Source organism: Schistocerca gregaria, chromosome 8, assembly GCF_023897955.1.
Source record: "Schistocerca gregaria isolate iqSchGreg1 chromosome 8, iqSchGreg1.2, whole genome shotgun sequence".
Taxonomy (NCBI): domain Eukaryota; kingdom Metazoa; phylum Arthropoda; class Insecta; order Orthoptera; family Acrididae; genus Schistocerca; species Schistocerca gregaria.
Window position 1 is genome coordinate 110,101,718 of NC_064927.1, and position 20,853 is coordinate 110,122,570.

Below are 20,853 nucleotides of genomic sequence, written 5' to 3' on the forward strand. Positions count from 1 at the left end.
TCCCCGCCTGTCACGCGGGAGACCGCGGTCCGATTCCCCGCCAGGCGGCATATCCGATTTTTAGTTGCAGCACTATCACCCGCCGAACTTAGTGAAGGACGTTGGCGGCTATTAGCACCATGTGTCTATCACACTGGCAACTGCCTACAGCTCATCCTCGGTAGTATAGTGGTTAGTATCCCCGCCTGTCACGCGGGAGACCGGGGTTCGATTCCCCGCCGGGGAGATGCGATTTTTATCTCACAAACCTGCTAGAGTGTTGCTCGTGCGTGGGTCGGAAGATCAAGGAGTATAGGTGGTGCAAAAACATAAACAAAGGCTACAATTTAGGAAGTGGTTCTCGCATTCTTCACACGAGGAGAATTACGAGGTTTGCTGTTGAATCTGAATCAAAACACCCCAGCAGTCGCTCTGGGCGTAATAATCGAGCTCGGCACAGTCTGCAAATAAAATAATTTTAGCAGAGCGTGGTTTCGATCCACGGACCTCTGGGTTATGGGCCCAGCACGCTTCCACTGCGCCACTCTGCTGTGCGTTGATGCTCTGTCTCTTCGCTACGTGAAGAGAGACACTTGGAAAGTGTTGCCTGCGTCGCTTTCACACGCCTGTCCTTAGTTGCGTATCATCTCGTACAGCTCTCAGCTTGACTTGTCTCGACTTTGCTCGACTGACGCTACGCTGACGCTTGCAGGCAGCGATATTTACCACGATCGCGTCGACATGCAGCTGCGAGATGCACAGGAGTAACAAAGCACTCCACGATGCGGCGACATACGAAATCCACTGCCCAGCTACGCGTCGCAACTAACAAAATACCGACTCTGCCAGGATTCGAACCTGGAATCTTCTGATCCGTAGTCAGACGCGTTATCCGTTGCGCCACAGAGCCACTGGCAGCAGTTTCGATTACTAGACAAGGGCACTTCGCTAAGACACGTGTTCTCCATGGCTCAGCAAGCTCCCAAGGAAGGTAGCTCTCGTTCAGCTGCGTGGCCACAGTGCGCCTGCAGAGCTTAGAGCTTGCCACACATCTGCGTTCACTGTTCGACAGGTAGCGGAAGGCAAGGCGCGCTATTTGCTGCGTTTTCTCGACGACCAGAGCCCGTTGATGTGCATGTAAGCGTAGCATATGAAACAAGAATAGCACGAAGCATTCGTATGGCATCAGGTGGCGATCATATGTTTCTGTGTGCACCACTGGTTTACAGCAAAGTGAATAGCGCAAACTGAGAGCACTGGGTTGTAGTCCCAGTGGCGCAGTTGGTTAGCCCACGGTACCTATAAGCAGTAGCCGTGAGCAATGCCGGGATTGTGAATTCGAGCCTCACGGTGAGCATAATTTTATTTCGTAGCAGCATTCTGTGACAGCAACAGGAGGCTAGTTTTCAGATGTATCAGCTATTTGAGTTACATAATTGTGTATTCGAGACACTAGCTGCGTCTTCCTCGGTAGTATAGTGGTTAGTATCCCCGCCTGTCACGCGGGAGACCGCGGTCCGATTCCCCGCCAGGCGGCATATCCGATTTTTAGTTGCAGCACTATCACCCGCCGAACTTAGTGAAGGACGTTGGCGGCTATTAGCACCATGTGTCTATCACACTGGCAACTGCCTACAGCTCATCCTCGGTAGTATAGTGGTTAGTATCCCCGCCTGTCACGCGGGAGACCGGGGTTCGATTCCCCGCCGGGGAGATGCGATTTTTATCTCACAAACCTGCTAGAGTGTTGCTCGTGCGTGGGTCGGAAGATCAAGGAGTATAGGTGGTGCAAAAACATAAACAAAGGCTACAATTTAGGAAGTGGTTCTCGCATTCTTCACACGAGGAGAATTACGAGGTTTGCTGTTGAATCTGAATCAAAACACCCCAGCAGTCGCTCTGGGCGTAATAATCGAGCTCGGCACAGTCTGCAAATAAAATAATTTTAGCAGAGCGTGGTTTCGATCCACGGACCTCTGGGTTATGGGCCCAGCACGCTTCCACTGCGCCACTCTGCTGTGCGTTGATGCTCTGTCTCTTCGCTACGTGAAGAGAGACACTTGGAAAGTGTTGCCTGCGTCGCTTTCACACGCCTGTCCTTAGTTGCGTATCATCTCGTACAGCTCTCAGCTTGACTTGTCTCGACTTTGCTCGACTGACGCTACGCTGACGCTTGCAGGCAGCGATATTTACCACGATCGCGTCGACATGCAGCTGCGAGATGCACAGGAGTAACAAAGCACTCCACGATGCGGCGACATACGAAATCCACTGCCCAGCTACGCGTCGCAACTAACAAAATACCGACTCTGCCAGGATTCGAACCTGGAATCTTCTGATCCGTAGTCAGACGCGTTATCCGTTGCGCCACAGAGCCACTGGCAGCAGTTTCGATTACTAGACAAGGGCACTTCGCTAAGACACGTGTTCTCCATGGCTCAGCAAGCTCCCAAGGAAGGTAGCTCTCGTTCAGCTGCGTGGCCACAGTGCGCCTGCAGAGCTTAGAGCTTGCCACACATCTGCGTTCACTGTTCGACAGGTAGCGGAAGGCAAGGCGCGCTATTTGCTGCGTTTTCTCGACGACCAGAGCCCGTTGATGTGCATGTAAGCGTAGCATATGAAACAAGAATAGCACGAAGCATTCGTATGGCATCAGGTGGCGATCATATGTTTCTGTGTGCACCACTGGTTTACAGCAAAGTGAATAGCGCAAACTGAGAGCACTGGGTTGTAGTCCCAGTGGCGCAGTTGGTTAGCCCACGGTACCTATAAGCAGTAGCCGTGAGCAATGCCGGGATTGTGAATTCGAGCCTCACGGTGAGCATAATTTTATTTCGTAGCAGCATTCTGTGACAGCAACAGGAGGCTAGTTCTCAGATGTATCAGCTATTTGAGTTACATAATTGTGTATTCGAGACACTAGCTGCGTCTTCCTCGGTAGTATAGTGGTTAGTATCCCCGCCTGTCACGCGGGAGACCGCGGTCCGATTCCCCGCCAGGCGGCATATCCGATTTTTAGTTGCAGCACTATCACCCGCCGAACTTAGTGAAGGACGTTGGCGGCTATTAGCACCATGTGTCTATCACACTGGCAACTGCCTACAGCTCATCCTCGGTAGTATAGTGGTTAGTATCCCCGCCTGTCACGCGGGAGACCGGGGTTCGATTCCCCGCCGGGGAGATGCGATTTTTATCTCACAAACCTGCTAGAGTGTTGCTCGTGCGTGGGTCGGAAGATCAAGGAGTATAGGTGGTGCAAAAACATAAACAAAGGCTACAATTTAGGAAGTGGTTCTCGCATTCTTCACACGAGGAGAATTACGAGGTTTGCTGTTGAATCTGAATCAAAACACCCCAGCAGTCGCTCTGGGCGTAATAATCGAGCTCGGCACAGTCTGCAAATAAAATAATTTTAGCAGAGCGTGGTTTCGATCCACGGACCTCTGGGTTATGGGCCCAGCACGCTTCCACTGCGCCACTCTGCTGTGCGTTGATGCTCTGTCTCTTCGCTACGTGAAGAGAGACACTTGGAAAGTGTTGCCTGCGTCGCTTTCACACGCCTGTCCTTAGTTGCGTATCATGTCGTACAGCTCTCAGCTTGACTTGTCTCGACTTTGCTCGACTGACGCTACGCTGACGCTTGCAGGCAGCGATATTTACCACGATCGCGTCGACATGCAGCTGCGAGATGCACAGGAGTAACAAAGCACTCCACGATGCGGCGACATACGAAATCCACTGCCCAGCTACGCGTCGCAACTAACAAAATACCGACTCTGCCAGGATTCGAACCTGGAATCTTCTGATCCGTAGTCAGACGCGTTATCCGTTGCGCCACAGAGCCACTGGCAGCAGTTTCGATTACTAGACAAGGGCACTTCGCTAAGACACGTGTTCTCCATGGCTCAGCAAGCTCCCAAGGAAGGTAGCTCTCGTTCAGCTGCGTGGCCACAGTGCGCCTGCAGAGCTTAGAGCTTGCCACACATCTGCGTTCACTGTTCGACAGGTAGCGGAAGGCAAGGCGCGCTATTTGCTGCGTTTTCTCGACGACCAGAGCCCGTTGATGTGCATGTAAGCGTAGCATATGAAACAAGAATAGCACGAAGCATTCGTATGGCATCAGGTGGCGATCATATGTTTCTGTGTGCACCACTGGTTTACAGCAAAGTGAATAGCGCAAACTGAGAGCACTGGGTTGTAGTCCCAGTGGCGCAGTTGGTTAGCCCACGGTACCTATAAGCAGTAGCCGTGAGCAATGCCGGGATTGTGAATTCGAGCCTCACGGTGAGCATAATTTTATTTCGTAGCAGCATTCTGTGACAGCAACAGGAGGCTAGTTTTCAGATGTATCAGCTATTTGAGTTACATAATTGTGTATTCGAGACACTAGCTGCGTCTTCCTCGGTAGTATAGTGGTTAGTATCCCCGCCTGTCACGCGGGAGACCGCGGTCCGATTCCCCGCCAGGCGGCATATCCGATTTTTAGTTGCAGCACTATCACCCGCCGAACTTAGTGAAGGACGTTGGCGGCTATTAGCACCATGTGTCTATCACACTGGCAACTGCCTACAGCTCATCCTCGGTAGTATAGTGGTTAGTATCCCCGCCTGTCACGCGGGAGACCGGGGTTCGATTCCCCGCCGGGGAGATGCGATTTTTATCTCACAAACCTGCTAGAGTGTTGCTCGTGCGTGGGTCGGAAGATCAAGGAGTATAGGTGGTGCAAAAACATAAACAAAGGCTACAATTTAGGAAGTGGTTCTCGCATTCTTCACACGAGGAGAATTACGAGGTTTGCTGTTGAATCTGAATCAAAACACCCCAGCAGTCGCTCTGGGCGTAATAATCGAGCTCGGCACAGTCTGCAAATAAAATAATTTTAGCAGAGCGTGGTTTCGATCCACGGACCTCTGGGTTATGGGCCCAGCACGCTTCCACTGCGCCACTCTGCTGTGCGTTGATGCTCTGTCTCTTCGCTACGTGAAGAGAGACACTTGGAAAGTGTTGCCTGCGTCGCTTTCACACGCCTGTCCTTAGTTGCGTATCATCTCGTACAGCTCTCAGCTTGACTTGTCTCGACTTTGCTCGACTGACGCTTGCAGGCAGCGATATTTACCACGATCGCGTCGACATGCAGCTGCGAGATGCACAGGAGTAACAAAGCACTCCACGATGCGGCGACATACGAAATCCACTGCCCAGCTACGCGTCGCAACTAACAAAATACAGACTCTGCCAGGATTCGAACCTGGAATCTTCTGATCCGTAGTCAGACGCGTTATCCGTTGCGCCACAGAGCCACTGGCAGCAGTTTCGATTACTAGACAAGGGCACTTCGCTAAGACACGTGTTCTCCATGGCTCAGCAAGCTCCCAAGGAAGGTAGCTCTCGTTCAGCTGCGTGGCCACAGTGCGCCTGCAGAGCTTAGAGCTTGCCACACATCTGCGTTCACTGTTCGACAGGTAGCGGAAGGCAAGGCGCGCTATTTGCTGCGTTTTCTCGACGACCAGAGCCCGTTGATGTGCATGTAAGCGTAGCATATGAAACAAGAATAGCACGAAGCATTCGTATGGCATCAGGTGGCGATCATATGTTTCTGTGTGCACCACTGGTTTACAGCAAAGTGAATAGCGCAAACTGAGAGCACTGGGTTGTAGTCCCAGTGGCGCAGTTGGTTAGCCCACGGTACCTATAAGCAGTAGCCGTGAGCAATGCCGGGATTGTGAATTCGAGCCTCACGGTGAGCATAATTTTATTTCGTAGCAGCATTCTGTGACAGCAACAGGAGGCTAGTTTTCAGATGTATCAGCTATTTGAGTTACATAATTGTGTATTCGAGACACTAGCTGCGTCTTCCTCGGTAGTATAGTGGTTAGTATCCCCGCCTGTCACGCGGGAGACCGCGGTCCGATTCCCCGCCAGGCGGCATATCCGATTTTTAGTTGCAGCACTATCACCCGCCGAACTTAGTGAAGGACGTTGGCGGCTATTAGCACCATGTGTCTATCACACTGGCAACTGCCTACAGCTCATCCTCGGTAGTATAGTGGTTAGTATCCCCGCCTGTCACGCGGGAGACCGGGGTTCGATTCCCCGCCGGGGAGATGCGATTTTTATCTCACAAACCTGCTAGAGTGTTGCTCGTGCGTGGGTCGGAAGATCAAGGAGTATAGGTGGTGCAAAAACATAAACAAAGGCTACAATTTAGGAAGTGGTTCTCGCATTCTTCACACGAGGAGAATTACGAGGTTTGCTGTTGAATCTGAATCAAAACACCCCAGCAGTCGCTCTGGGCGTAATAATCGAGCTCGGCACAGTCTGCAAATAAAATAATTTTAGCAGAGCGTGGTTTCGATCCACGGACCTCTGGGTTATGGGCCCAGCACGCTTCCACTGCGCCACTCTGCTGTGCGTTGATGCTCTGTCTCTTCGCTACGTGAAGAGTGACACTTGGAAAGTGTTGCCTGCGTCGCTTTCACACGCCTGTCCTTAGTTGCGTATCATCTCGTACAGCTCTCAGCTTGACTTGTCTCGACTTTGCTCGACTGACGCTACGCTGACGCTTGCAGGCAGCGATATTTACCACGATCGCGTCGACATGCAGCTGCGAGATGCACAGGAGTAACAAAGCACTCCACGATGCGGCGACATACGAAATCCACTGCCCAGCTACGCGTCGCAACTAACAAAATACCGACTCTGCCAGGATTCGAACCTGGAATCTTCTGATCCGTAGTCAGACGCGTTATCCGTTGCGCCACAGAGCCACTGGCAGCATTTTCGATTACTAGACAAGGGCACTTCGCTAAGACACGTGTTCTCCATGGCTCAGCAAGCTCCCAAGGAAGGTAGCTCTCGTTCAGCTGCGTGGCCACAGTGCGCCTGCAGAGCTTAGAGCTTGCCACACATCTGCGTTCACTGTTCGACAGGTAGCGGAAGGCAAGGCGCGCTATTTGCTGCGTTTTCTCGACGACCAGAGCCCGTTGATGTGCATGTAAGCGTAGCATATGAAACAAGAATAGCACGAAGCATTCGTATGGCATCAGGTGGCGATCATATGTTTCTGTGTGCACCACTGGTTTACAGCAAAGTGAATAGCGCAAACTGAGAGCACTGGGTTGTAGTCCCAGTGGCGCAGTTGGTTAGCCCACGGTACCTATAAGCAGTAGCCGTGAGCAATGCCGGGATTGTGAATTCGAGCCTCACGGTGAGCATAATTTTATTTCGTAGCAGCATTCTGTGACAGCAACAGGAGGCTAGTTTTCAGATGTATCAGCTATTTGAGTTACATAATTGTGTATTCGAGACACTAGCTGCGTCTTCCTCGGTAGTATAGTGGTTAGTATCCCCGCCTGTCACGCGGGAGACCGCGGTCCGATTCCCCGCCAGGCGGCATATCCGATTTTTAGTTGCAGCACTATCACCCGCCGAACTTAGTGAAGGACGTTGGCGGCTATTAGCACCATGTGTCTATCACACTGGCAACTGCCTACAGCTCATCCTCGGTAGTATAGTGGTTAGTATCCCCGCCTGTCACGCGGGAGACCGGGGTTCGATTCCCCGCCGGGGAGATGCGATTTTTATCTCACAAACCTGCTAGAGTGTTGCTCGTGCGTGGGTCGGAAGATCAAGGAGTATAGGTGGTGCAAAAACATAAACAAAGGCTACAATTTAGGAAGTGGTTCTCGCATTCTTCACACGAGGAGAATTACGAGGTTTGCTGTTGAATCTGAATCAAAACACCCCAGCAGTCGCTCTGGGCGTAATTATCGAGCTCGGCACAGTCTGCAAATAAAATAATTTTAGCAGAGCGTGGTTTCGATCCACGGACCTCTGGGTTATGGGCCCAGCACGCTTCCACTGCGCCACTCTGCTGTGCGTTGATGCTCTGTCTCTTCGCTACGTGAAGAGAGACACTTGGAAAGTGTTGCCTGCGTCGCTTTCACACGCCTGTCCTTAGTTGCGTATCATCTCGTACAGCTCTCAGCTTGACTTGTCTCGACTTTGCTCGACTGACGCTACGCTGACGCTTGCAGGCAGCGATATTTACCACGATCGCGTCGACATGCAGCTGCGAGATGCACAGGAGTAACAAAGCACTCCACGATGCGGCGACATACGAAATCCACTGCCCAGCTACGCGTCGCAACTAACAAAATACCGACTCTGCCAGGATTCGAACCTGGAATCTTCTGATCCGTAGTCAGACGCGTTATCCGTTGCGCCACAGAGCCACTAGCAGCAGTTTCGATTACTAGACAAGGGCACTTCGCTAAGACACGTGTTCTCCATGGCTCAGCAAGCTCCCAAGGAAGGTAGCTCTCGTTCAGCTGCGTGGCCACAGTGCGCCTGCAGAGCTTAGAGCTTGCCACACATCTGCGTTCACTGTTCGACAGGTAGCGGAAGGCAAGGCGCGCTATTTGCTGCGTTTTCTCGACGACCAGAGCCCGTTGATGTGCATGTAAGCGTAGCATATGAAACAAGAATAGCACGAAGCATTCGTATGGCATCAGGTGGCGATCATATGTTTCTGTGTGCACCACTGGTTTACAGCAAAGTGAATAGCGCAAACTGAGAGCACTGGGTTGTAGTCCCAGTGGCGCAGTTGGTTAGCCCACGGTACCTATAAGCAGTAGCCGTGAGCAATGCCGGGATTGTGAATTCGAGCCTCACGGTGAGCATAATTTTATTTCGTAGCAGCATTCTGTGACAGCAACAGGAGGCTAGTTTTCAGATGTATCAGCTATTTGAGTTACATAATTGTGTATTCGAGACACTAGCTGCGTCTTCCTCGGTAGTATAGTGGTTAGTATCCCCGCCTGTCACGCGGGAGACCGCGGTCCGATTCCCCGCCAGGCGGCATATCCGATTTTTAGTTGCAGCACTATCACCCGCCGAACTTAGTGAAGGACGTTGGCGGCTATTAGCACCATGTGTCTATCACACTGGCAACTGCCTACAGCTCATCCTCGGTAGTATAGTGGTTAGTATCCCCGCCTGTCACGCGGGAGACCGGGGTTCGATTCCCCGCCGGGGAGATGCGATTTTTATCTCACAAACCTGCTAGAGTGTTGCTCGTGCGTGGGTCGGAAGATCAAGGAGTATAGGTGGTGCAAAAACATAAACAAAGGCTACAATTTAGGAAGTGGTTCTCGCATTCTTCACACGAGGAGAATTACGAGGTTTGCTGTTGAATCTGAATCAAAACACCCCAGCAGTCGCTCTGGGCGTAATAATCGAGCTCGGCACAGTCTGCAAATAAAATAATTTTAGCAGAGCGTGGTTTCGATCCACGGACCTCTGGGTTATGGGCCCAGCACGCTTCCACTGCGCCACTCTGCTGTGCGTTGATGCTCTGTCTCTTCGCTACGTGAAGAGAGACACTTGGAAAGTGTTGCCTGCGTCGCTTTCACACGCCTGTCCTTAGTTGCGTATCATCTCGTACAGCTCTCAGCTTGACTTGTCTCGACTTTGCTCGACTGACGCTACGCTGACGCTTGCAGGCAGCGATATTTACCACGATCGCGTCGACATGCAGCTGCGAGATGCACAGGAGTAACAAAGCACTCCACGATGCGGCGACATACGAAATCCACTGCCCAGCTACGCGTCGCAACTAACAAAATACCGACTCTGCCAGGATTCGAACCTGGAATCTTCTGATCCGTAGTCAGACGCGTTATCCGTTGCGCCACAGAGCCACTGGCAGCAGTTTCGATTACTAGACAAGGGCACTTCGCTAAGACACGTGTTCTCCATGGCTCAGCAAGCTCCCAAGGAAGGTAGCTCTCGTTCAGCTGCGTGGCCACAGTGCGCCTGCAGAGCTTAGAGCTTGCCACACATCTGCGTTCACTGTTCGACAGGTAGCGGAAGGCAAGGCGCGCTATTTGCTGCGTTTTCTCGACGACCAGAGCCCGTTGATGTGCATGTAAGCGTAGCATATGAAACAAGAATAGCACGAAGCATTCGTATGGCATCAGGTGGCGATCATATGTTTCTGTGTGCACCACTGGTTTACAGCAAAGTGAATAGCGCAAACTGAGAGCACTGGGTTGTAGTCCCAGTGGCGCAGTTGGTTAGCCCACGGTACCTATAAGCAGTAGCCGTGAGCAATGCCGGGATTGTGAATTCGAGCCTCACGGTGAGCATAATTTTATTTCGTAGCAGCATTCTGTGACAGCAACAGGAGGCTAGTTTTCAGATGTATCAGCTATTTGAGTTACATAATTGTGTATTCGAGACACTAGCTGCGTCTTCCTCGGTAGTATAGTGGTTAGTATCCCCGCCTGTCACGCGGGAGACCGGGGTTCGATTCCCCGCCGGGGAGATGCGATTTTTATCTCACAAACCTGCTAGAGTGTTGCTCGTGCGTGGGTCGGAAGATCAAGGAGTATAGGTGGTGCAAAAACATAAACAAAGGCTACAATTTAGGAAGTGGTTCTCGCATTCTTCACACGAGGAGAATTACGAGGTTTGCTGTTGAATCTGAATCAAAACACCCCAGCAGTCGCTCTGGGCGTAATAATCGAGCTCGGCACAGTCTGCAAATAAAATAATTTTAGCAGAGCGTGGTTTCGATCCACGGACCTCTGGGTTATGGGCCCAGCACGCTTCCACTGCGCCACTCTGCTGTGCGTTGATGCTCTGTCTCTTCGCTACGTGAAGAGAGACACTTGGAAAGTGTTGCCTGCGTCGCTTTCACACGCCTGTCCTTAGTTGCGTATCATCTCGTACAGCTCTCAGCTTGACTTGTCTCGACTTTGCTCGACTGACGCTACGCTGACGCTTGCAGGCAGCGATATTTACCACGATCGCGTCGACATGCAGCTGCGAGATGCACAGGAGTAACAAAGCACTCCACGATGCGGCGACATACGAAATCCACTGCCCAGCTACGCGTCGCAACTAACAAAATACCGACTCTGCCAGGATTCGAACCTGGAATCTTCTGATCCGTAGTCAGACGCGTTACCCGTTGCGCCACAGAGCCACTGGCAGCAGTTTCGATTACTAGACAAGGGCACTTCGCTAAGACACGTGTTCTCCATGGCTCAGCAAGCTCCCAAGGAAGGTAGCTCTCGTTCAGCTGCGTGGCCACAGTGCGCCTGCAGAGCTTAGAGCTTGCCACACATCTGCGTTCACTGTTCGACAGGTAGCGGAAGGCAAGGCGCGCTATTTGCTGCGTTTTCTCGACGACCAGAGCCCGTTGATGTGCATGTAAGCGTAGCATATGAAACAAGAATAGCACGAAGCATTCGTATGGCATCAGGTGGCGATCATATGTTTCTGTGTGCACCACTGGTTTACAGCAAAGTGAATAGCGCAAACTGAGAGCACTGGGTTGTAGTCCCAGTGGCGCAGTTGGTTAGCCCACGGTACCTATAAGCAGTAGCCGTGAGCAATGCCGGGATTGTGAATTCGAGCCTCACGGTGAGCATAATTTTATTTCGTAGCAGCATTCTGTGACAGCAACAGGAGGCTAGTTTTCAGATGTATCAGCTATTTGAGTTATATAATTGTGTATTCGAGACACTAGCTGCGTCTTCCTCGGTAGAATAGTGGTTAGTATCCCCGCCTGTCACGCGGGAGACCGGGGTTCGATTCCCCGCCGGGGAGATGCGATTTTTATCTCACAAACCTGCTAGAGTGTTGCTCGTGCGTGGGTCGGAAGATCAAGGAGTATAGGTGGTGCAAAAACATAAACAAAGGCTACAATTTAGGAAGTGGTTCTCGCATTCTTCACACGAGGAGAATTACGAGGTTTGCTGTTGAATCTGAATCAAAACACCCCAGCAGTCGCTCTGGGCGTAATAATCGAGCTCGGCACAGTCTGCAAATAAAATAATTTTAGCAGAGCGTGGTTTCGATCCACGGACCTCTGGGTTATGGGATCAACACGCTTCCACTGCGCCACTCTGCTGTGCGTTGATGCTCTGTCTCTTCGCTACGTGAAGAGAGACACTTGGAAAGTGTTGCCTGCGTCGCTTTCACACGCCTGTCCTTAGTTGCGTATCATCTCGTACAGCTCTCAGCTTGACTTGTCTCGACTTTGCTCGACTGACGCTACGCTGACGCTTGCAGGCAGCGATATTTACCACGATCGCGTCGACATGCAGCTGCGAGATGCACAGGAGTAACAAAGCACTCCACGATGCGGCGACATACGAAATCCACTGCCCAGCTACGCGTCGCAACTAACAAAATACCGACTCTGCCAGGATTCGAACCTGGAATCTTCTGATCCGTAGTCAGACGCGTTATCCGTTGCGCCACAGAGCCACTGGCAGCAGTTTCGATTACTAGACAAGGGCACTTCGCTAAGACACGTGTTCTCCATGGCTCAGCAAGCTCCCAAGGAAGGTAGCTCTCGTTCAGCTGCGTGGCCACAGTGCGCCTGCAGAGCTTAGAGCTTGCCACACATCTGCGTTCACTGTTCGACAGGTAGCGGAAGGCAAGGCGCGCTATTTGCTGCGTTTTCTCGACGACCAGAGCCCGTTGATGTGCATGTAAGCGTAGCATATGAAACAAGAATAGCACGAAGCATTCGTATGGCATCAGGTGGCGATCATATGTTTCTGTGTGCACCACTGGTTTACAGCAAAGTGAATAGCGCAAACTGAGAGCACTGGGTTGTAGTCCCAGTGGCGCAGTTGGTTAGCCCACGGTACCTATAAGCAGTAGCCGTGAGCAATGCCGGGATTGTGAATTCGAGCCTCACGGTGAGCATAATTTTATTTCGTAGCAGCATTCTGTGACAGCAACAGGAGGCTAGTTTTCAGATGTATCAGCTATTTGAGTTACATAATTGTGTATTCGAGACACTAGCTGCGTCTTCCTCGGTAGTATAGTGGTTAGTATCCCCGCCTGTCACGCGGGAGACCGCGGTCCGATTCCCCGCCAGGCGGCATATCCGATTTTTAGTTGCAGCACTATCACCCGCCGAACTTAGTGAAGGACGTTGGCGGCTATTAGCACCATGTGTCTATCACACTGGCAACTGCCTACAGCTCATCCTCGGTAGTATAGTGGTTAGTATCCCCGCCTGTCACGCGGGAGACCGGGGTTCGATTCCCCGCCGGGGAGATGCGATTTTTATCTCACAAACCTGCTAGAGTGTTGCTCGTGCGTGGGTCGGAAGATCAAGGAGTATAGGTGGTGCAAAAACATAAACAAAGGCTACAATTTAGGAAGTGGTTCTCGCATTCTTCACACGAGGAGAATTACGAGGTTTGCTGTTGAATCTGAATCAAAACACCCCAGCAGTCGCTCTGGGCGTAATAATCGAGCTCGGCACAGTCTGCAAATAAAATAATTTTAGCAGAGCGTGGTTTCGATCCACGGACCTCTGGGTTATGGGCCCAGCACGCTTCCATTGCGCCACTCTGCTGTGCGTTGATGCTCTGTCTCTTCGCTACGTGAAGAGAGACACTTGGAAAGTGTTGCCTGCGTCGCTTTCACACGCCTGTCCTTAGTTGCGTATCATCTCGTACAGCTCTCAGCTTGACTTGTCTCGACTTTGCTCGACTGACGCTACGCTGACGCTTGCAGGCAGCGATATTTACCACGATCGCGTCGACATGCAGCTGCGAGATGCACAGGAGTAACAAAGCACTCCACGATGCGGCGACATACGAAATCCACTGCCCAGCTACGCGTCGCAACTAACAAAATACCGACTCTGCCAGGATTCGAACCTGGAATCTTCTGATCCGTAGTCAGACGCGTTATCCGTTGCGCCACAGAGCCACTGGCAGCAGTTTCGATTACTAGACAAGGGCACTTCGCTAAGACACGTGTTCTCCATGGCTCAGCAAGCTCCCAAGGAAGGTAGCTCTCGTTCAGCTGCGTGGCCACAGTGCGCCTGCAGAGCTTAGAGCTTGCCACACATCTGCGTTCACTGTTCGACAGGTAGCGGAAGGCAAGGCGCGCTATTTGCTGCGTTTTCTCGACGACCAGAGCCCGTTGATGTGCATGTAAGCGTAGCATATGAAACAAGAATAGCACGAAGCATTCGTATGGCATCAGGTGGCGATCATATGTTTCTGTGTGCACCACTGGTTTACAGCAAAGTGAATAGCGCAAACTGAGAGCACTGGGTTGTAGTCCCAGTGGCGCAGTTGGTTAGCCCACGGTACCTATAAGCAGTAGCCGTGAGCAATGCCGGGATTGTGAATTCGAGCCTCACGGTGAGCATAATTTTATTTCGTAGCAGCATTCTGTGACAGCAACAGGAGGCTAGTTTTCAGATGTATCAGCTATTTGAGTTACATAATTGTGTATTCGAGACACTAGCTGCGTCTTCCTCGGTAGTATAGTGGTTAGTATCCCCGCCTGTCACGCGGGAGACCGCGGTCCGATTCCCCGCCAGGCGGCATATCCGATTTTTAGTTGCAGCACTATCACCCGCCGAACTTAGTGAAGGACGTTGGCGGCTATTAGCACCATGTGTCTATCACACTGGCAACTGCCTACAGCTCATCCTCGGTAGTATAGTGGTTAGTATCCCCGCCTGTCACGCGGGAGACCGGGGTTCGATTCCCCGCCGGGGAGATGCGATTTTTATCTCACAAACCTGCTAGAGTGTTGCTCGTGCGTGGGTCGGAAGATCAAGGAGTATAGGTGGTGCAAAAACATAAACAAAGGCTACAATTTAGGAAGTGGTTCTCGCATTCTTCACACGAGGAGAATTACGAGGTTTGCTGTTGAATCTGAATCAAAACACCCCAGCAGTCGCTCTGGGCGTAATAATCGAGCTCGGCACAGTCTGCAAATAAAATAATTTTAGCAGAGCGTGGTTTCGATCCACGGACCTCTGGGTTATGGGCCCAGCACGCTTCCACTGCGCCACTCTGCTGTGCGTTGATGCTCTGTCTCTTCGCTACGTGAAGAGAGACACTTGGAAAGTGTTGCCTGCGTCGCTTTCACACGCCTGTCCTTAGTTGCGTATCATCTCGTACAGCTCTCAGCTTGACTTGTCTCGACTTTGCTCGACTGACGCTACGCTGACGCTTGCAGGCAGCGATATTTACCACGATCGCGTCGACATGCAGCTGCGAGATGCACAGGAGTAACAAAGCACTCCACGATGCGGCGACATACGAAATCCACTGCCCAGCTACGCGTCGCAACTAACAAAATACCGACTCTGCCAGGATTCGAACCTGGAATCTTCTGATCCGTAGTCAGACGCGTTATCCGTTGCGCCACAGAGCCACTGGCAGCAGTTTCGATTACTAGACAAGGGCACTTCGCTAAGACACGTGTTCTCCATGGCTCAGCAAGCTCCCAAGGAAGGTAGCTCTCGTTCAGCTGCGTGGCCACAGTGCGCCTGCAGAGCTTAGAGCTTGCCACACATCTGCGTTCACTGTTCGACAGGTAGCGGAAGGCAAGGCGCGCTATTTGCTGCGTTTTCTCGACGACCAGAGCCCGTTGATGTGCATGTAAGCGTAGCATATGAAACAAGAATAGCACGAAGCATTCGTATGGCATCAGGTGGCGATCATATGTTTCTGTGTGCACCACTGGTTTACAGCAAAGTGAATAGCGCAAACTGAGAGCACTGGGTTGTAGTCCCAGTGGCGCAGTTGGTTAGCCCACGGTACCTATAAGCAGTAGCCGTGAGCAATGCCGGGATTGTGAATTCGAGCCTCACGGTGAGCATAATTTTATTTCGTAGCAGCATTCTGTGACAGCAACAGGAGGCTAGTTTTCAGATGTATCAGCTATTTGAGTTATATAATTGTGTATTCGAGACACTAGCTGCGTCTTCCTCGGTAGAATAGTGGTTAGTATCCCCGCCTGTCACGCGGGAGACCGGGGTTCGATTCCCCGCCGGGGAGATGCGATTTTTATCTCACAAACCTGCTAGAGTGTTGCTCGTGCGTGGGTCGGAAGATCAAGGAGTATAGGTGGTGCAAAAACATAAACAAAGGCTACAATTTAGGAAGTGGTTCTCGCATTCTTCACACGAGGAGAATTACGAGGTTTGCTGTTGAATCTGAATCAAAACACCCCAGCAGTCGCTCTGGGCGTAATAATCGAGCTCGGCACAGTCTGCAAATAAAATAATTTTAGCAGAGCGTGGTTTCGATCCACGGACCTCTGGGTTATGGGATCAACACGCTTCCACTGCGCCACTCTGCTGTGCGTTGATGCTCTGTCTCTTCGCTACGTGAAGAGAGACACTTGGAAAGTGTTGCCTGCGTCGCTTTCACACGCCTGTCCTTAGTTGCGTATCATCTCGTACAGCTCTCAGCTTGACTTGTCTCGACTTTGCTCGACTGACGCTACGCTGACGCTTGCAGGCAGCGATATTTACCACGATCGCGTCGACATGCAGCTGCGAGATGCACAGGAGTAACAAAGCACTCCACGATGCGGCGACATACGTAATCCACTGCCCAGCTACGCGTCGCAACTAACAAAATACCGACTCTGCCAGGATTCGAACCTGGAATCTTCTGATCCGTAGTCAGACGCGTTATCCGTTGCGCCACAGAGCCACTGGCAGCAGTTTCGATTACTAGACAAGGGCACTTCGCTAAGACACGTGTTCTCCATGGCTCAGCAAGCTCCCAAGGAAGGTAGCTCTCGTTCAGCTGCGTGGCCACAGTGCGCCTGCAGAGCTTAGAGCTTGCCACACATCTGCGTTCACTGTTCGACAGGTAGCGGAAGGCAAGGCGCGCTATTTGCTGCGTTTTCTCGACGACCAGAGCCCGTTGATGTGCATGTAAGCGTAGCATATGAAACAAGAATAGCACGAAGCATTCGTATGGCATCAGGTGGCGATCATATGTTTCTGTGTGCACCACTGGTTTACAGCAAAGTGAATAGCGCAAACTGAGAGCACTGGGTTGTAGTCCCAGTGGCGCAGTTGGTTAGCCCACGGTACCTATAAGCAGTAGCCGTGAGCAATGCCGGGATTGTGAATTCGAGCCTCACGGTGAGCATAATTTTATTTCGTAGCAGCATTCTGTGACAGCAACAGGAGGCTAGTTTTCAGATGTATCAGCTATTTGAGTTACATAATTGTGTATTCGAGACACTAGCTGCGTCTTCCTCGGTAGTATAGTGGTTAGTATCCCCGCCTGTCACGCGGGAGACCGCGGTCCGATTCCCCGCCAGGCGGCATATCCGATTTTTAGTTGCAGCACTATCACCCGCCGAACTTAGTGAAGGACGTTGGCGGCTATTAGCACCATGTGTCTATCACACTGGCAACTGCCTACAGCTCATCCTCGGTAGTATAGTGGTTAGTATCCCCGCCTGTCACGCGGGAGACCGGGGTTCGATTCCCCGCCGGGGAGATGCGATTTTTATCTCACAAACCTGCTAGAGTGTTGCTCGTGCGTGGGTCGGAAGATCAAGGAGTATAGGTGGTGCAAAAACATAAACAAAGGCTACAATTTAGGAAGTGGTTCTCGCATTCTTCACACGAGGAGAATTACGAGGTTTGCTGTTGAATCTGAATCAAAACACCCCAGCAGTCGCTCTGGGCGTAATAATCGAGCTCGGCACAGTCTGCAAATAAAATAATTTTAGCAGAGCGTGGTTTCGATCCACCGACCTCTGGGTTATGGGCCCAGCACGCTTCCACTGCGCCACTCTGCTGTGCGTTGATGCTCTGTCTCTTCGCTACGTGAAGAGAGACACTTGGAAAGTGTTGCCTGCGTCGCTTTCACACGCCTGTCCTTAGTTGCGTATCATCTCGTACAGCTCTCAGCTTCACTTGTCTCGACTTTGCTCGACTGACGCTACGCTGACGCTTGCAGGCAGCGATATTTACCACGATCGCGTCGACATGCAGCTGCGAGATGCACAGGAGTAACAAAGCACTCCACGATGCGGCGACATACGAAATCCACTGCCCAGCTACGCGTCGCAACTAACAAAATACCGACTCTGCCAGGATTCGAACCTGGAATCTTCTGATCCGTAGTCAGACGCGTTATCCGTTGCGCCACAGAGCCACTGGCAGCAGTTTCGATTACTAGACAAGGGCACTTCGCTAAGACACGTGTTCTCCATGGCTCAGCAAGCTCCCAAGGAAGGTAGCTCTCGTTCAGCTGCGTGGCCACAGTGCGCCTGCAGAGCTTAGAGCTTGCCACACATCTGCGTTCACTGTTCGACAGGTAGCGGAAGGCAAGGCGCGCTATTTGCTGCGTTTTCTCGACGACCAGAGCCCGTTGATGTGCATGTAAGCGTAGCATATGAAACAAGAATAGCACGAAGCATTCGTATGGCATCAGGTGGCGATCATATGTTTCTGTGTGCACCACTGGTTTACAGCAAAGTGAATAGCGCAAACTGAGAGCACTGGGTTGTAGTCCCAGTGGCGCAGTTGGTTAGCCCACGGTACCTATAAGCAGTAGCCGTGAGCAATGCCGGGATTGTGAATTCGAGCCTCACGGTGAGCATAATTTTATTTCGTAGCAGCATTCTGTGACAGCAACAGGAGGCTAGTTTTCAGATGTATCAGCTATTTGAGTTATATAATTGTGTATTCGAGACACTAGCTGCGTCTTCCTCGGTAGAATAGTGGTTAGTATCCCCGCCTGTCACGCGGGAGACCGGGGTTCGATTCCCCGCCGGGGAGATGCGATTTTTATCTCACAAACCTGCTAGAGTGTTGCTCGTGCGTGGGTCGGAAGATCAAGGAGTATAGGTGGTGCAAAAACATAAACAAAGGCTACAATTTAGGAAGTGGTTCTCGCATTCTTCACACGAGGAGAATTACGAGGTTTGCTGTTGAATCTGAATCAAAACACCCCAGCAGTCGCTCTGGGCGTAATAATCGAGCTCGGCACAGTCTGCAAATAAAATAATTTTAGCAGAGCGTGGTTTCGATCCACGGACCTCTGGGTTATGGGATCAACACGCTTCCACTGCGCCACTCTGCTGTGCGTTGATGCTCTGTCTCTTCGCTACGTGAAGAGAGACACTTGGAAAGTGTTGCCTGCGTCGCTTTCACACGCCTGTCCTTAGTTGCGTATCATCTCGTACAGCTCTCAGCTTGACTTGTCTCGACTTTGCTCGACTGACGCTACGCTGACGCTTGCAGGCAGCGATATTTACCACGATCGCGTCGACATGCAGCTGCGAGATGCACAGGAGTAACAAAGCACTCCACGATGCGGCGACATACGAAATCCACTGCCCAGCTACGCGTCGCAACTAACAAAATACCGACTCTGCCAGGATTCGAACCTGGAATCTTCTGATCCGTAGTCAGACGCGTTATCCGTTGCGCCACAGAGCCACTGGCAGCAGTTTCGATTACTAGACAAGGGCACTTCGCTAAGACACGTGTTCTCCATGGCTCAGCAAGCTCCCAAGGAAGGTAGCTCTCGTTCAGCTGCGTGGCCACAGTGCGCCTGCAGAGCTTAGAGCTTGCCACACATCTGCGTTCACTGTTCGACAGGTAGCGGAAGGCAAGGCGCGCTATTTGCTGCGTTTTCTCGACGACCAGAGCCCGTTGATGTGCATGTAAGCGTAGCATATGAAACAAGAATAGCACGAAGCATTCGTATGGCATCAGGTGGCGATCATATGTTTCTGTGTGCACCACTGGTTTACAGCAAAGTGAATAGCGCAAACTGAGAGCACTGGGTTGTAGTCCCAGTGGCGCAGTTGGTTAGCCCACGGTACCTATAAGCAGTAGCCGTGAGCAATGCCGGGATTGTGAATTCGAGCCTCACGGTGAGCATAATTTTATTTCGTAGCAGCATTCTGTGACAGCAACAGGAGGCTAGTTTTCAGATGTATCAGCTATTTGAGTTACATAATTGTGTATTCGAGACACTAGCTGCGTCTTCCTCGGTAGTATAGTGGTTAGTATCCCCGCCTGTCACGCGGGAGACCGCGGTCCGATTCCCCGCCAGGCGGCATATCCGATTTTTAGTTGCAGCACTATCACCCGCCGAACTTAGTGAAGGACGTTGGCGGCTATTAGCACCATGTGTCTATCACACTGGCAACTGCCTACAGCTCATCCTCGGTAGTATAGTGGTTAGTATCCCCGCCTGTCACGCGGGAGACCGGGGTTCGATTCCCCGCCGGGGAGATGCGATTTTTATCTCACAAACCTGCTAGAGTGTTGCTCGTGCGTGGGTCGGAAGATCAAGGAGTATAGGTGGTGCAAAAACATAAACAAAGGCTACAATTTAGGAAGTGGTTCTCGCATTCTTCACACGAGGAGAATTACGAGGTTTGCTGTTGAATCTGAATCAAAACACCCCAGCAGTCGCTCTGGGCGTAATAATCGAGCTCGGCACAGTCTGCAAATAAAATAATTTTAGCAGAGCGTGGTTTCGATCCACGGACCTCTGGGTTATGGGCCCAGCACGCTTCCACTGCGCCACTCTGCTGTGCGTTGATGCTCTGTCTCTTCGCTACGTGAAGAGAGACACTTGGAAAGTGTTGCCTGCGTCGCTTTCACACGCCTGTCCTTAGTTGCGTATCATCTCGTACAGCTCTCAGCTTGACTTGTCTCGACTTTGCTCGACTGACGCTACGCTGACGCTTGCAGGCAGCGATATTTACCACGATCGCGTCGACATGCAGCTGCGAGATGCACAGGAGTAACAAAGCACTCCACGATGCGGCGACATACGAAATCCACTGCCCAGCTACGCGTCGCAACTAACAAAATACCGACTCTGCCAGGATTCGAACCTGGAATCTTCTGATCCGTAGTCAGACGCGTTATCCGTTGCGCCACAGAGCCACTGGCAGCAGTTTCGATTACTAGACAAGGGCACTTCGCTAAGACACGTGTTCTCCATGGCTCAGCAAGCTCCCAAGGAAGGTAGCTCTCGTTCAGCTGCGTGGCCACAGTGCGCCTGCAGAGCTTAGAGCTTGCCACACATCTGCGTT

General features: G+C 51.6%; 42 non-coding genes across 42 annotated transcripts; 15 read left to right on the forward strand and 27 right to left on the reverse strand.

Moving 5' to 3' along the window:
• Positions 1 to 154: 154 nt before the first annotated feature.
• On the forward strand, positions 155 to 226 carry Trnad-guc (transfer RNA aspartic acid (anticodon GUC)). The gene has a single exon. It is a non-coding gene; the product is annotated as a tRNA-Asp (tRNA).
• A 232-nt stretch (positions 227 to 458) lies between these two features.
• On the reverse strand, positions 459 to 530 carry Trnam-cau (transfer RNA methionine (anticodon CAU)). Its single transcript has one exon. It is a non-coding gene; the product is annotated as a tRNA-Met (tRNA).
• Positions 531 to 816: 286 nt separating this feature from the next.
• Positions 817 to 889, reverse strand: Trnar-acg (transfer RNA arginine (anticodon ACG)). The gene has a single exon. It is a non-coding gene; the product is annotated as a tRNA-Arg (tRNA).
• Positions 890 to 1,621: 732 nt separating this feature from the next.
• Positions 1,622 to 1,693, forward strand: Trnad-guc (transfer RNA aspartic acid (anticodon GUC)). Its single transcript has one exon. It is a non-coding gene; the product is annotated as a tRNA-Asp (tRNA).
• Positions 1,694 to 1,925: 232 nt separating this feature from the next.
• Positions 1,926 to 1,997, reverse strand: Trnam-cau (transfer RNA methionine (anticodon CAU)). The gene has a single exon. It is a non-coding gene; the product is annotated as a tRNA-Met (tRNA).
• A 286-nt stretch (positions 1,998 to 2,283) lies between these two features.
• On the reverse strand, positions 2,284 to 2,356 carry Trnar-acg (transfer RNA arginine (anticodon ACG)). Its single transcript has one exon. It is a non-coding gene; the product is annotated as a tRNA-Arg (tRNA).
• Positions 2,357 to 3,088: 732 nt separating this feature from the next.
• On the forward strand, positions 3,089 to 3,160 carry Trnad-guc (transfer RNA aspartic acid (anticodon GUC)). Its single transcript has one exon. It is a non-coding gene; the product is annotated as a tRNA-Asp (tRNA).
• A 232-nt stretch (positions 3,161 to 3,392) lies between these two features.
• On the reverse strand, positions 3,393 to 3,464 carry Trnam-cau (transfer RNA methionine (anticodon CAU)). Its single transcript has one exon. It is a non-coding gene; the product is annotated as a tRNA-Met (tRNA).
• Positions 3,465 to 3,750: 286 nt separating this feature from the next.
• Positions 3,751 to 3,823, reverse strand: Trnar-acg (transfer RNA arginine (anticodon ACG)). Its single transcript has one exon. It is a non-coding gene; the product is annotated as a tRNA-Arg (tRNA).
• A 732-nt stretch (positions 3,824 to 4,555) lies between these two features.
• On the forward strand, positions 4,556 to 4,627 carry Trnad-guc (transfer RNA aspartic acid (anticodon GUC)). Its single transcript has one exon. It is a non-coding gene; the product is annotated as a tRNA-Asp (tRNA).
• A 232-nt stretch (positions 4,628 to 4,859) lies between these two features.
• Trnam-cau (transfer RNA methionine (anticodon CAU)) lies at positions 4,860 to 4,931 on the reverse strand. The gene has a single exon. It is a non-coding gene; the product is annotated as a tRNA-Met (tRNA).
• A 275-nt stretch (positions 4,932 to 5,206) lies between these two features.
• Trnar-acg (transfer RNA arginine (anticodon ACG)) lies at positions 5,207 to 5,279 on the reverse strand. Its single transcript has one exon. It is a non-coding gene; the product is annotated as a tRNA-Arg (tRNA).
• Positions 5,280 to 6,011: 732 nt separating this feature from the next.
• Positions 6,012 to 6,083, forward strand: Trnad-guc (transfer RNA aspartic acid (anticodon GUC)). The gene has a single exon. It is a non-coding gene; the product is annotated as a tRNA-Asp (tRNA).
• Positions 6,084 to 6,315: 232 nt separating this feature from the next.
• Trnam-cau (transfer RNA methionine (anticodon CAU)) lies at positions 6,316 to 6,387 on the reverse strand. The gene has a single exon. It is a non-coding gene; the product is annotated as a tRNA-Met (tRNA).
• Positions 6,388 to 6,673: 286 nt separating this feature from the next.
• On the reverse strand, positions 6,674 to 6,746 carry Trnar-acg (transfer RNA arginine (anticodon ACG)). The gene has a single exon. It is a non-coding gene; the product is annotated as a tRNA-Arg (tRNA).
• A 732-nt stretch (positions 6,747 to 7,478) lies between these two features.
• On the forward strand, positions 7,479 to 7,550 carry Trnad-guc (transfer RNA aspartic acid (anticodon GUC)). The gene has a single exon. It is a non-coding gene; the product is annotated as a tRNA-Asp (tRNA).
• Positions 7,551 to 7,782: 232 nt separating this feature from the next.
• Trnam-cau (transfer RNA methionine (anticodon CAU)) lies at positions 7,783 to 7,854 on the reverse strand. Its single transcript has one exon. It is a non-coding gene; the product is annotated as a tRNA-Met (tRNA).
• Positions 7,855 to 8,140: 286 nt separating this feature from the next.
• On the reverse strand, positions 8,141 to 8,213 carry Trnar-acg (transfer RNA arginine (anticodon ACG)). The gene has a single exon. It is a non-coding gene; the product is annotated as a tRNA-Arg (tRNA).
• A 732-nt stretch (positions 8,214 to 8,945) lies between these two features.
• Trnad-guc (transfer RNA aspartic acid (anticodon GUC)) lies at positions 8,946 to 9,017 on the forward strand. The gene has a single exon. It is a non-coding gene; the product is annotated as a tRNA-Asp (tRNA).
• Positions 9,018 to 9,249: 232 nt separating this feature from the next.
• On the reverse strand, positions 9,250 to 9,321 carry Trnam-cau (transfer RNA methionine (anticodon CAU)). Its single transcript has one exon. It is a non-coding gene; the product is annotated as a tRNA-Met (tRNA).
• A 286-nt stretch (positions 9,322 to 9,607) lies between these two features.
• Positions 9,608 to 9,680, reverse strand: Trnar-acg (transfer RNA arginine (anticodon ACG)). Its single transcript has one exon. It is a non-coding gene; the product is annotated as a tRNA-Arg (tRNA).
• Positions 9,681 to 10,234: 554 nt separating this feature from the next.
• Trnad-guc (transfer RNA aspartic acid (anticodon GUC)) lies at positions 10,235 to 10,306 on the forward strand. Its single transcript has one exon. It is a non-coding gene; the product is annotated as a tRNA-Asp (tRNA).
• A 232-nt stretch (positions 10,307 to 10,538) lies between these two features.
• Trnam-cau (transfer RNA methionine (anticodon CAU)) lies at positions 10,539 to 10,610 on the reverse strand. Its single transcript has one exon. It is a non-coding gene; the product is annotated as a tRNA-Met (tRNA).
• Positions 10,611 to 10,896: 286 nt separating this feature from the next.
• Positions 10,897 to 10,969, reverse strand: Trnar-acg (transfer RNA arginine (anticodon ACG)). The gene has a single exon. It is a non-coding gene; the product is annotated as a tRNA-Arg (tRNA).
• Positions 10,970 to 11,523: 554 nt separating this feature from the next.
• Positions 11,524 to 11,595, forward strand: Trnad-guc (transfer RNA aspartic acid (anticodon GUC)). The gene has a single exon. It is a non-coding gene; the product is annotated as a tRNA-Asp (tRNA).
• Positions 11,596 to 12,185: 590 nt separating this feature from the next.
• Positions 12,186 to 12,258, reverse strand: Trnar-acg (transfer RNA arginine (anticodon ACG)). Its single transcript has one exon. It is a non-coding gene; the product is annotated as a tRNA-Arg (tRNA).
• A 732-nt stretch (positions 12,259 to 12,990) lies between these two features.
• Trnad-guc (transfer RNA aspartic acid (anticodon GUC)) lies at positions 12,991 to 13,062 on the forward strand. Its single transcript has one exon. It is a non-coding gene; the product is annotated as a tRNA-Asp (tRNA).
• A 232-nt stretch (positions 13,063 to 13,294) lies between these two features.
• On the reverse strand, positions 13,295 to 13,366 carry Trnam-cau (transfer RNA methionine (anticodon CAU)). Its single transcript has one exon. It is a non-coding gene; the product is annotated as a tRNA-Met (tRNA).
• A 286-nt stretch (positions 13,367 to 13,652) lies between these two features.
• Trnar-acg (transfer RNA arginine (anticodon ACG)) lies at positions 13,653 to 13,725 on the reverse strand. Its single transcript has one exon. It is a non-coding gene; the product is annotated as a tRNA-Arg (tRNA).
• A 732-nt stretch (positions 13,726 to 14,457) lies between these two features.
• Positions 14,458 to 14,529, forward strand: Trnad-guc (transfer RNA aspartic acid (anticodon GUC)). Its single transcript has one exon. It is a non-coding gene; the product is annotated as a tRNA-Asp (tRNA).
• A 232-nt stretch (positions 14,530 to 14,761) lies between these two features.
• Positions 14,762 to 14,833, reverse strand: Trnam-cau (transfer RNA methionine (anticodon CAU)). The gene has a single exon. It is a non-coding gene; the product is annotated as a tRNA-Met (tRNA).
• A 286-nt stretch (positions 14,834 to 15,119) lies between these two features.
• Positions 15,120 to 15,192, reverse strand: Trnar-acg (transfer RNA arginine (anticodon ACG)). Its single transcript has one exon. It is a non-coding gene; the product is annotated as a tRNA-Arg (tRNA).
• A 554-nt stretch (positions 15,193 to 15,746) lies between these two features.
• Positions 15,747 to 15,818, forward strand: Trnad-guc (transfer RNA aspartic acid (anticodon GUC)). The gene has a single exon. It is a non-coding gene; the product is annotated as a tRNA-Asp (tRNA).
• Positions 15,819 to 16,408: 590 nt separating this feature from the next.
• On the reverse strand, positions 16,409 to 16,481 carry Trnar-acg (transfer RNA arginine (anticodon ACG)). The gene has a single exon. It is a non-coding gene; the product is annotated as a tRNA-Arg (tRNA).
• Positions 16,482 to 17,213: 732 nt separating this feature from the next.
• Positions 17,214 to 17,285, forward strand: Trnad-guc (transfer RNA aspartic acid (anticodon GUC)). Its single transcript has one exon. It is a non-coding gene; the product is annotated as a tRNA-Asp (tRNA).
• Positions 17,286 to 17,517: 232 nt separating this feature from the next.
• Positions 17,518 to 17,589, reverse strand: Trnam-cau (transfer RNA methionine (anticodon CAU)). Its single transcript has one exon. It is a non-coding gene; the product is annotated as a tRNA-Met (tRNA).
• Positions 17,590 to 17,875: 286 nt separating this feature from the next.
• Positions 17,876 to 17,948, reverse strand: Trnar-acg (transfer RNA arginine (anticodon ACG)). The gene has a single exon. It is a non-coding gene; the product is annotated as a tRNA-Arg (tRNA).
• Positions 17,949 to 18,502: 554 nt separating this feature from the next.
• On the forward strand, positions 18,503 to 18,574 carry Trnad-guc (transfer RNA aspartic acid (anticodon GUC)). Its single transcript has one exon. It is a non-coding gene; the product is annotated as a tRNA-Asp (tRNA).
• A 590-nt stretch (positions 18,575 to 19,164) lies between these two features.
• Positions 19,165 to 19,237, reverse strand: Trnar-acg (transfer RNA arginine (anticodon ACG)). Its single transcript has one exon. It is a non-coding gene; the product is annotated as a tRNA-Arg (tRNA).
• A 732-nt stretch (positions 19,238 to 19,969) lies between these two features.
• Trnad-guc (transfer RNA aspartic acid (anticodon GUC)) lies at positions 19,970 to 20,041 on the forward strand. Its single transcript has one exon. It is a non-coding gene; the product is annotated as a tRNA-Asp (tRNA).
• Positions 20,042 to 20,273: 232 nt separating this feature from the next.
• Trnam-cau (transfer RNA methionine (anticodon CAU)) lies at positions 20,274 to 20,345 on the reverse strand. Its single transcript has one exon. It is a non-coding gene; the product is annotated as a tRNA-Met (tRNA).
• A 286-nt stretch (positions 20,346 to 20,631) lies between these two features.
• On the reverse strand, positions 20,632 to 20,704 carry Trnar-acg (transfer RNA arginine (anticodon ACG)). Its single transcript has one exon. It is a non-coding gene; the product is annotated as a tRNA-Arg (tRNA).
• Between the last annotated feature and the right edge of the window lie 149 nt (positions 20,705 to 20,853).